This window comes from Myxine glutinosa, chromosome 7, assembly GCF_964187855.1.
Source record: "Myxine glutinosa chromosome 7, kmMyxGlut1.1, whole genome shotgun sequence".
Lineage (NCBI taxonomy): Eukaryota > Metazoa > Chordata > Myxini > Myxiniformes > Myxinidae > Myxine > Myxine glutinosa.
The window spans coordinates 85,346,728-85,359,290 of NC_136267.1; the positions used below are offsets into that span (position 1 = coordinate 85,346,728).

The window sequence follows — 12,563 nt, forward strand, 5'->3', positions numbered from 1 at the left end:
TGAAACTTCTTCTCCGAAACCGCTGATGGGGGATTGCGACCAAATTTGGCACAAATGATATTTGTTGTGTTGTGACTAAAGTTTGTTCATGGGATTAAAAAGTCGGGGTTTAAGGGGGTCTACTGGGGGTCAAAGTGGATCCCCCCCCCCCCCCCAAATAGGAATTTGCTTTTTCCTCTGAAACTACAAACACTATTTCGATGAAACTTTACGACAACCTTCATCACCCGCGATGTACCAAAGTTTGTTCACGACATTTAAAAAAATCTGCCCCTTTGGGGATATACGGGGGGAGTGGGGGAGGGGGGGGTTGCACCCCAAAATAGGTATATGCTTTCTTCTCAGAACGTACACACACAATTTCGATGAAAATTGACCACAACCTTCAACACCCGTGATGTACCAAGGTTTGTTCAAGGCATGGGAAAAATTGCGGTCTGAGGAGGTACCCACGGGTGGGAGGGGTGGGGGTTGCCCCCCCCCAAATAGGTATTTTTTTGTTTGTTTGTTTGTTTAAAGTCTTTTGATTATGTTAGTATGATTCTACATGCTGCCCTGTCTTCTACCAACCACTGAAATTGGTTTAAATTACCCTTAGTCAGTGCAGTTTACTGTTTATTCTACCAGGTGAGCGCCAGGTGTATTGCCCCTATGTTTGCCTACTTGATGGGGGTGAGCTGGGTCAAGGCATGGGCATAAAACAACTCTCCCTCCATCGTCTGCAAGGGTGGGTTGTCGATTTGCGATTTTCGTCTGTACATGCAGCACAACGTACGTAGTTTACTGATCCCTGCCAGAGGGAGGAGGTATTAATCGCGAGGAGCACAAAATCAATTCGCCCTCTTAAGAGCAGAGAGAGAGCAAATCAAGGTGCTCGGGACACTAACGAGAGCCGCTGAGATCCTGGAGGAATGGCCACTCGAAAGTGGGTCGTGGCACTCCGATTAATCTCCGGATCGACCTACTCCAGGCTGGATTTGTCAGCACGTGTGCGAAGCAAAGAAGGAGGCGGACCCCGCAACGGAGGTGGGAGGAGTGTAAGGCTGTGAAAAGGTGTGTGGGGGCGGAGTGAAAACGAGGGAGCCGTTTGACTTCGTGGAGAACACGCCGCGGTATTGTCCGTCAGATTCGGACTCGTCCACGGTGACGGACTCGTCCTCCTGCCCGACCGGTCTCCCATGGCGGGAAGCGAGACCGACTCCCGAGGTTTAACCTCCGTCCGTTGTCAATTCGCATAGCCCCGTTGGTCAGTATGAACCCCAGGTACACCGAGGAGGCTGGGAAGGACATGGAGGTGAGAGCACTGGATCTGGACGAGGTGAGTTATGAACAACCGTCCGTGTGTGACATGCTCCTTTACATCTAAGTATTTGTTTGTTAACTGGTTTACAAAACACATCTTCAACAGGTGTGTTTATTTTTACTCGCCAGCCCACGGACATCTTTTATACGAAGTAGACGTATCGTGAAACAACATGATCGTCATCCACACCAACGTGACAAATCCACATGTCCTCGTTGCAAGGTTGCCTGGCACGTGTCATAAGCCATGAAGATTTGGTTTCCTCTCATACACATTTGTTGTGTACACGAATACTGAGACGGACGAGGGAGGGCGCTGCGGGGGGGGAGGGCTTTCAGTAATCCCATTAGATAATCCAAAACAGCTATCAATCAAATAGCATGTCATCTGAAACAGTGATCAATCCCACTAGGTCTTCCGAAACAGCTATCATTCCCATTAAGTCATCCGAAACAGCGATCAATCCCATTAAGTCGTCCGAAACAGCTATCAATCCCATTAAGTCGTCCGAAACAGCTATCAATCCCCTTTGGTCTTCCGAAACAGCTATCAATCCCATTAAGTCATCCGAAACAGCTATCAATCCCCTTTGGTCTTCCGAAACAGCTATCAATCCCCATTAAGTCATCCGAAACAGCTATCAATCCCCTTTGGTCTTCCGAAACAGCTATCAATCCCATTAAGTCATCCGAAACAGCTATCAATCCCCTTAGGTCTTCAGAAACAGCTATCAATCCCCATTAAGTCATCCGAAACAGCTATCAATCCCCTACGGTCTTCCGAAACAGCTATCAATCCCCTTAGGTCTTCAGAAACAGCTATCAATCCCCATTAAGTCATCCGAAACAGCTATCAATCCCCTACGGTCTTCCGAAACAGCTATCAATCCCCTTAGGTCTTCAGAAACAGCTATCAATCCCCATTAAGTCATCCGAAACAGCGATCAATCCCATTAAGTCATCCGAAACAGCGATCAATCCCATTAAGTCATCCGAAACAGCTATCAATCCCCTTTGGTCTTCCGAAACAGCTATCAATCCCATTAAGTCATCCGAAACAGCTATCAATCCCCTTTGGTCTTCTGAAACAGCTATCAATCCCATTAAGTCATCCGAAACAGCTATCAATCCCCTTTGGTCTTCCGAAACAGCTATCAATCCCCTTAGGTCTTCAGAAACAGCTATCAATCCCCATTAAGTCATCCGAAACAGCTATCAATCCCCTACGGTCTTCAGAAACAGCTATCAATCCCCATTAAGTCATCCGAAACAGCTATCATTCCCATTAAGTCATCCGAAACAGCGATCAAACCCCTTTGGTCTTCCGAAACAGCTATCAATCCCCTTAGGTCTTCAGAAACAGCTATCAATCCCCATTAAGTCATCCGAAACAGCTATCAATCCCCTACGGTCTTCCGAAACAGCTATCAATCCCCTTAGGTCTTCAGAAACAGCTATCAATCCCCATTAAGTCATCCGAAACAGCTATCATTCCCATTAAGTCATCCGAAACAGCTATCAATCCCATTAAGTCATCCGAAACAGCTATCAATCCCCTTCGGTCTTCCGAAACAGCTATCATTCCCATGAAGTCATCCGAAACAGCTATCGATCCCCTTCGATCTTCCGACACAGCTATCAAGCTATCATTCCCTTTAGGTCTTCGAAAACAGCTATTGTTCCCATTAAGTCATCTAAAATATCTGCTATCCATCACATTAGGTCATCTGAAACATCTAGCAATTCCTCCAGGTCATCCAAAACAGCTATCAATTCCTTCAGGTCATCCAAAACAGCTCGCAGCTCCTCCAGGTCATCCAAAACAGCTAGCAATTCCTTCAGGTCATCCAAAACAGCTAGCAATCACTTGAGGTCATCCAAAACAGATATCAATTCCTTCAGGTCATCCAAAACAGCGAGCAATTCCTTCAGGTCATCCAAAACAGCTAGCAATTCCTTCAGGTCATCCAAAACATCTAGCAATTCCTTCAGGTCATCCAAAACAGCTATCAATCCCCTTTGGTCTTCCGAAACAGCTATCAATCCCCTTAGGTCTTCAGAAACAGCTATCAATCCCCATTAAGTCATCCGAAACAGCTATCAATCCCCTACGGTCTTCCGAAACAGCTATCAATCCCCTTAGGTCTTCAGAAACAGCTATCAATCCCCATTAAGTCATCCGAAACAGCGATCAATCCCATTAAGTCATCCGAAACAGCGATCAATCCCATTAAGTCATCCGAAACAGCTATCAAGCCCCTTTGGTCTTCCGAAACAGCTATCAATCCCATTAAGTGATCCGAAACAGCTATCAATCCCATTAAGTCATCCGAAACAGCTATCAAGCCCCTTTGGTCTTCCGAAACAGCTATCAATCCCATTAAGTCATCCGAAACAGCTATCAATCCCCTTTGGTCTTCTGAAACAGCTATCAATCCCATTAAGTCATCCGAAACAGCTATCAATCCCCTTTGGTCTTCCGAAACAGCTATCAATCCCCTTAGGTCTTCAGAAACAGCTATCAATCCCCATTAAGTCATCCGAAACAGCTATCAATCCCCTACGGTCTTCAGAAACAGCTATCAATCCCCATTAAGTCATCCGAAACAGCTATCATTCCCATTAAGTCATCCGAAACAGCTATCATTCCCATTAAGTCATCCGAAACAGCTATCAAGCCCCTTTGGTCTTCCGAAACAGCTATCAATCCCCTTAGGTCTTCAGAAACAGCTATCAATCCCCATTAAGTCATCCGAAACAGCTATCAATCTCCTACGGTCTTCCGAAACAGCTATCAATCCCCTTAGGTCTTCAGAAACAGCTATCAATCCCCATTAAGTCATCCGAAACAGCTATCATTCCCATTAAGTCATCCGAAACAGCTATCAATCCCATTAAGTCATCCGAAACAGCTATCAATCCCATTACGTCATCCGAAACAGCTATCAATCCCCTTCGGTCTTCCGAAACAGCTATCGAGCCCCTTCGGTCTTCCGACACAGCTATCAAGCTATCATTCCCTTTAGGTCTTCGAAAACAGCTATTGTTCCCATTAAGTCATCTAAAATATCTGCTATCAATCACATTAGGTCATCTGAAACATCTAGCAATTCCTCCAGGTCATCCAAAACAGCTCGCAGCTCCTCCAGGTCATCCAAAACAGCTAGCAATTCCTTCAGGTCATCCAAAACAGCTATCAATTCCTTCAGGTCATCCAAAACAGCTATCAATTCCTTCAGGTCATCCAAAACAGCTCGCAATCACTTCAGGTCATCCAAAACAGCTATCAATTCCTTCAGGTCATCCAAAACAGCTAGCAATTCCTTCAGGTCATCCAAAACAGCTATCAATTCCTCCAGGTCATCCAAAACAGCTAGCAATTCCTTCAGGTCATCCAAAACAGCGAGCAATCACTTCAGGTCATCCAAAACAGCTATCAATTCCTCCAGGTCATCCAAAACAGCTAGCAATTCCTTCAGGTCATCCAAAACTGCTATCAATTCCTTCAGGTCATCCAAAACAGCGAGCAATCACTTTAGATCATCCAAAACAGCTAGCAATTCCTTCAGGTCATCCAAATCACCTATCAATTCCTTCAGGTCATCCAAAACAGCGAGCAATCACTTCAGGTCATCCAAAACAGCGAGCAATTCCTTCAGGTCATCCAAAACAGCTAGCAATTCCTTCAGGTCATCCAAAACAGCTATCAGTCCCATTAAGTCATCCGAAACAGCTATAATTCCCATTAAGTCATCCGAAACAGCTATCAATTCCTTCAGGTCATCCAAATCAGCTATCAATTCCTTCAGGTCATCCAAAACAGCTATCATTCCCATTAAGTCATCCGAAACAGCTATAATTCCCATTAAGTCATCCGAAACAGCTATCAATTCCTTCAGGTCATCCAAATCAGCTATCAATTCCTTCAGGTCATCCAAAACAGCTATCATTCCCATTAAGTCATCCGAAACAGCTATAATTCCCATTAAGTCATCCGAAACAGCTATCAATTCCTTCAGGTCATCCAAATCAGCTATCAATTCCTTCAGGTCATCCAAAACAGCTATCATTCCCATTAAGTCATCCGAAACAGCTATAATTCCCATTAAGTCATCCGAAACAGCTATCAATTCCTTCAGGTCATCCAAAACAGCTATCAATTCCTTCAGGTCATCCAAAACAGCTCGCAATCACTTCAGGTCATCCAAAACAGCTATCAATTCCTTCAGGTCATCCAAAACAGCTAGCAATTCCTTCAGGTCATCCAAAACAGCTATCAATTCCTCCAGGTCATCCAAAACAGCTAGCAATTCCTTCAGGTCATCCAAAACAGCTATCAATTCCTTCAGGTCATCCAAAACAGCTAGCAATTCCTTCAGGTCATCCAAAACAGCTATCAATTCCTCCAGGTCATCCAAAACAGCTAGCAATTCCTTCAGGTCATCCAAAACAGCTATCAATTCCTTCAGGTCATCCAAAACAGCGAGCAATCACTTCAGGTCATCCAAAACAGCTAGCAATTCCTCCAGGTCATCCAAAACAGCTAGCAATTCCTTCAGGTCATCCAAAACAGCTATCAATTCCTCCAGGTCATCCAAAACAGCTAGCAATTCCTTCAGGTCATCCAAAACAGCTATCAATTCCTTCAGGTCATCCAAAACAGCGAGCAATCACTTCAGGTCATCCAAAACAGCTAGCAATTCCTCCAGGTCATCCAAAACAGCTATCAATTCCTTCAGGTCATCCAAAACAGCTAGCAATTCCTTCAGGTCATCCGAAACAGCTATCATTCCCATTAAGTCATCCGAAACAGCTATCATTCCCATTAAGTCATCCGAAACAGCTATCATTCCCATTAAGTCATCCGAAACAGCTATAATTCCCATTAAGTCATCCGAAACAGCTATAATTCCCATTAAGTCATCCGAAACAGCTATCAATCCCATTAAGTCATCCGAAACAGCTATCATTCCCATTAAGTCATCCGAAACAGCTATCATTCCCATTAAGTCATCCGAAACAGCTATCATTCCCATTAAGTCATCCGAAACAGCTATCATTCCCATTAAGTCATCCGAAACAGCTATCCATTCCTTCAGGTCATCCAAAACAGCTATCAATTCCTTCAGGTCATCCAAAACAGCTCGCAATCACTTCAGGTCATCCAAAACAGCTAGCAATTCCTTCAGGTCATCCAAAACAGCTATCAATTCCTCCAGGTCATCCAAAACAGCTATCAATTCCTCCAGGTCATCCAAAACAGCGAGCAATCACTTCAGGTCATCCAAAACAGCTATCAATTCCTTCAGGTCATCCAAAACAGCTATCAATTCCTCCAGGTCATCCAAAACAGCTAGCAATTCCTTCAGGTCATCCAAAACAGCTATCAATTCCTTCAGGTCATCCAAAACAGCGAGCAATCACTTCAGGTCATCCAAAACAGCTATCAATTCCTTCAGGTCATCCAAAACAGCTATCAATTCCTCCAGGTCATCCAAAACAGCTAGCAATTCCTTCAGGTCATCCAAAACAGCTATCAATTCCTCCAGGTCATCCAAAACAGCTAGCAATTCCTTCAGGTCATCCAAAACAGCTATCAATTCCTTCAGGTCATCCAAAACAGCTATCAATTCCTCCAGGTCATCCAAAACAGCTAGCAATTCCTTCAGGTCATCCAAAACAGCTATCAATTCCTCCAGGTCATCCAAAACAGCTAGCAATTCCTCCAGGTCATCCAAAACAGCGAGCAATCACTTCAGGTCATCCAAAACAGCTATCAATTCCTCCAGGTCATCCAAAACAGCGAGCAATCACTTCAGGTCATCCAAAACAGCTATCAATTCCTCCAGGTCATCCAAAACAGCTAGCAATTCCTTCAGGTCATCCAAAACAGCTATCAATTCCTTCAGGTCATCCAAAACAGCGAGCAATCACTTCAGGTCATCCAAATCAGCTATCAATTCCTTCAGGTCATCCAAAACAGCTATCAATTCCTTCAGGTCATCCAAAACAGCGAGCAATTCCTCCAGGTCATCCAAAACAGCTAGCAATTCCTTCAGGTCATCCAAAACAGCTAGCAATTCCTTCAGGTCATCCAAAACAGCTAGCAATTCATTCAGGTCATCCAAAACAGCTATCATTCCCATTAAGTCATCCGAAACAGCTATAATTCCCATTAAGTCATCCGAAACAGCTATCAATTCCTTCAGGTCATCCAAAACAGCTATCAATTCCTTCAGGTCATCCAAAACAGCTCGCAATCACTTCAGGTCATCCAAAACAGCTAGCAATTCCTTCAGGTCATCCAAAACAGCTAGCAATTCCTTCAGGTCATCCAAAACAGCTATCAATTCCTCCAGGTCATCCAAAACAGCGAGCAATTCCTTCAGGTCATCCAAAACAGCTAGCAATTCCTTCAGGTCATCCAAAACAGCTATCAATTCCTCCAGGTCATCCAAAACAGCTCGCAATTCCTTCAGGTCATCCAAAACAGCTATCAATTCCTTCAGGTCATCCAAAACAGCTAGCAATTCCTTCAGGTCATCCAAAACAGCTATCAATTCCTCCAGGTCATCCAAAACAGCTATCAATTCCTTCAGGTCATCCAAAACAGCTATCAATTCCTCCAGGTCATCCAAAACAGCTATCAATTCCTTCAGGTCATCCAAAACAGCTATCAATTCCTTCAGGTCATCCAAAACAGCTAGCAATTCCTTCAGGTCATCCAAAACAGCTATCAATTCCTCCAGGTCATCCGAAACAGCTATCAATTCCTTCAGGTCATCCAAAACAGCTAGCAATTCCTTCAGGTCATCCAAAACAGCTATCAATTCCTTCAGGTCATCCAAAACAGCTAGCAATTCCTTCAGGTCATCCAAAACAGCTAGCAATTCCTTCAGGTCATCCAAAACAGCTAGCAATTCCTTCAGGTCATCCAAAACAGCTATCAATTCCTTCAGGTCATCCAAAACAGCGAGCAATCACTTCAGATCATCCGAAACAGCTAGCAATTCCTTCAGATCATCCAAAACAGCTATCAATTCCTCCAGGTCATCCAAAACAGCTATCAATTCCTTCAGGTCATCCAAAACAGCTAGCAATTCCTTCAGGTCATCCAAAACAGCTATCAATTCCTTCAGGTCATCCAAAACAGCTAGCAATTCCTTCAGGTCATCCAAAACAGCTATCAATTCCTTCAGGTCATCCAAAACAGCTAGCAATTCCTTCAGGTCATCCAAAACAGCTATCAATTCCTCCAGGTCATCCAAAACAGCTATCAATTCCTTCAGGTCATCCAAAACAGCTAGCAATTCCTTCAGGTCATCCAAAACAGCTATCAATTCCTTCAGGTCATCCAAAACAGCGAGCAATCACTTCAGATCATCCGAAACAGCTAGCAATTCCTTCAGATCATCCGAAACAGCTAGCAATTCCTTCAGGTCATCCAAAACAGCTAGCAATTCCTTCAGGTCATCCAAAACAGCTCGCAATTCCTTCAGGTCATCCAAAACAGCTATCAATTCCTTCAGGTCATCCAAAACAGCTAGCAATTCCTTCAGGTCATCCAAAACAGCTCGCAATTCCTTCAGGTCATCCAAAACAGCTATCAATTCCTTCAGATCATCCAAAACAGCTATCAATTCCTTCAGGTCATCCAAAACAGCTAGCAATTCCTTCAGGTCATCCAAAACAGCTATCAATTCCTTCAGGTCATCCAAAACAGCGAGCAATCACTTCAGATCATCCAAAACAGCTAGCAATTCCTTCAGGTCATCCAAATCAGCTAGCAATTCCTTCAGGTCATCCAAAACAGCTATCAATTCCTTCAGGTCATCCAAAACAGCGAGCAATCACTTCAGGTCATCCAAAACAGCTAGCAATTCCTTCAGGTCATCCAAAACAGCTAGCAATTCCTTCAGGTCATCCAAAACAGCTATCAATTCCTCCAGGTCATCCAAAACAGCTAGCAATTCCTTCAGGTCATCCAAAACAGCGAGCAATCACTTCAGGTCATCCAAAACAGCTATCAATTCCTCCAGGTCATCCAAAACAGCTATCAATTCCTTCAGGTCATCCAAAACAGCGAGCAATCACTTCAGGTCATCCAAATCAGCTATCAATTCCTTCAGGTCATCCAAAACAGCTATCAATTCCTTCAGGTCATCCAAAACAGCGAGCAATCACTTCAGGTCATCCAAATCAGCTATCAATTCCTTCAGGTCATCCAAAACAGCTATCAATTCCTTCAGGTCATCCAAAACAGCGAGCAATCACTTCAGGTCATCCAAATCAGCTATCAATTCCTTCAGGTCATCCAAAACAGCGAGCAATTCCTTCAGGTCATCCAAAACAGCTATCAATTCCTTCAGGTCATCCAAAACAGCGAGCAATCACTTCAGGTCATCCAAATCAGCTATCAATTCCTTCAGGTCATCCAAAACAGCTATCAATTCCTTCAGGTCATCCAAAACAGCGAGCAATCACTTCAGATCATCCAAAACAGCTAGCAATTCCTTCAGGTCATCCAAAACAGCTATCATTCCCATTAAGTCATCCGAAACAGCTATCATTCCCATTAAGTCATCCGAAACAGCTATCAATTCCTTCAGGTCATCCAAAACAGCGAGCAATCACTTCAGGTCATCCAAAACAGCTATCAATTCCTTCAGGTCATCCAAAACAGCTAGCAATTCCTTCAGGTCATCCAAAACAGCTATCAATTCCTTCAGGTCATCCAAAACAGCGAGCAATCACTTCAGGTCATCCAAAACAGCGAGCAATTCCTCCAGGTCACCCAAAACAGCTAGCAATTCCTCCAGGTCATCCAAAACAGCGAGCAATCACTTCAGGTCATCCAAAACAGCGAGCAATTCCTCCAGGTCATCCAAAACAGCTAGCAATTCCTCCAGGTCATCCAAAACAGCTAGCAATTCCTTCAGGTCATCCAAAACAGCTATCAATTCCTCCAGGTCATCCAAAACAGCTAGCAATTCCTCCAGGTCATCCAAAACAGCGAGCAATCACTTCAGGTCATCCAAAACAGCTATCAATTCCTCCAGGTCATCCAAAACAGCGAGCAATCACTTCAGGTCATCCAAAACAGCTATCAATTCCTCCAGGTCATCCAAAACAGCTATCAATTCCTTCAGGTCATCCAAAACAGCGAGCAATCACTTCAGGTCATCCAAAACAGCTATCAATTCCTCCAGGTCATCCAAAACAGCTATCAATTCCTTCAGGTCATCCAAAACAGCGAGCAATCACTTCAGGTCATCCAAAACAGCTATCAATTCCTTCAGGTCATCCAAAACAGCGAGCAATCACTTCAGGTCATCCAAAACAGCGAGCAATTCCTCCAGGTCATCCAAAACAGCTAGCAATTCCTCCAGGTCATCCAAAACAGCGAGCAATCACTTCAGGTCATCCAAAACAGCTAGCAATTCCTTCAGGTCATCCAAAACAGCTAGCAATTCCTTCAGGTCATCCAAAACAGCTATCAATTCCTTCAGGTCATCCAAAACAGCTATCAATTCCTTCAGGTCATCCAAAACAGCGAGCAATCACTTCAGATCATCCGAAACAGCGAGCAATTCCTTCAGGTCATCCAAAACAGCTATCAATTCCTTCAGGTCATCCAAAACAGCTATCAATTACTCCAGGTCATCCAAAACAGCTAGCAATTCCTTCAGGTCATCCAAAACAGCTATCAATTACTCCAGGTCATCCAAAACAGCTAGCAATTCCTTCAGGTCATCCAAAACAGCTATCAATTCCTCCAGGTCATCCAAAACAGCTATCAATTCCTTCAGGTCATCCAAAACAGCTATCAATTACTCCAGGTCATCCAAAACAGCTAGCAATTCCTTCAGGTCATCCAAAACAGCTATCAATTCCTCCAGGTCACCCAAAACAGCTAGCAATTCCTCCAGGTCATCCAAAACAGCGAGCAATCACTTCAGGTCATCCAAAACAGCGAGCAATTCCTCCAGGTCATCCAAAACAGCTAGCAATTCCTCCAGGTCATCCAAAACAGCGAGGAATCACTTCAGGTCATCCAAAACAGCTATCAATTCCTCCAGGTCATCCAAAACAGCGAGCAATCACTTCAGGTCATCCAAAACAGCTATCAATTCCTCCAGGTCATCCAAAACAGCTAGCAATTCCTTCAGGTCATCCAAAACAGCTATCAATTCCTTCAGGTCATCCAAAACAGCGAGCAATCACTTCAGATCATCCAAAACAGCTAGCAATTCCTTCAGGTCATCCAAAACAGCTATCATTCCCATTAAGTCATCCGAAACAGCTATAATTCCCATTAAGTCATCCGAAACAGCTATCATTCCCATTAAGTCATCCGAAACAGCTACCATTCCCATTAAGTCATCAGAAACAGCTATCAAGCCCCTTTGGTCTTCCAAAACAGCTATCAATCCCCTTAGGTCTTCAGAAACAGCTATCATGCCCCTTAGGTCTTCTAAAACAGCTATCATTCCCCTTAGGTCTTCTAAAACAGCTATCAATCCCATTAAGTCATCCAAAACAGCGAGCAATCACTTCAGGTCATCCAAAACAGCGAGCAATTCCTCCAGGTCATCCAAAACAGCTAGCAATTCCTTCAGGTCATCCAAAACAGCTAGCAATTCCTTCAGGTCATCCAAAACAGCTATCAATTCCTTCAGGTCATCCAAAACAGCGAGCAATCACTTCAGGTCATCCAAAACAGCTATCAATTCCTCCAGGTCATCCAAAACAGCTAGCAATTCCTTCAGGTCATCCAAAACAGCTATCAATTCCTTCAGGTCATCCAAAACAGCGAGCAATCACTTCAGATCATCCAAAACAGCTAGCAATTCCTTCAGGTCATCCAAAACAGCTATCATTCCCATTAAGTCATCCGAAACAGCTATAATTCCCATTAAGTCATCCGAAACAGCTATCATTCCCATTAAGTCATCCGAAACAGCTACCATTCCCATTAAGTCATCAGAAACAGCTATCAAGCCCCTTTGGTCTTCCAAAACAGCTATCAATCCCCTTAGGTCTTCAGAAACAGCTATCATTCCCCTTAGGTCTTCTAAAACAGCTATCATTCCCCTTAGGTCTTCTAAAACAGCTATCACTCACATTAGGTCATCCGAAACAGCTATGAATTCCTTCAGGTCATCCAAAACAGCTTGAAATTCATTCAGGTCATCGAAAACAGCCATAAGGCCTTCAGGTCATCCAAAACAGCGAGCAATTCCTTCAGGTCATCCAAAACA

At 43.8% G+C, this 12,563-nt stretch overlaps 1 protein-coding gene across 1 annotated transcript in view; it reads left to right on the top strand.

Moving 5' to 3' along the window:
- The first annotated feature begins 1,055 nt into the window (after positions 1-1,055).
- Positions 1,056-12,563, top strand: part of LOC137430576 (leucine-rich repeat-containing protein 3-like) — a 34,398-nt gene continuing 22,890 nt past the window's right edge. The window contains exon 1 of the mRNA XM_068121394.2: positions 1,056-1,318. The gene's annotated coding sequence lies outside the window, so the exon portion shown is untranslated. The remainder of the gene's footprint in view (positions 1,319-12,563) is intronic.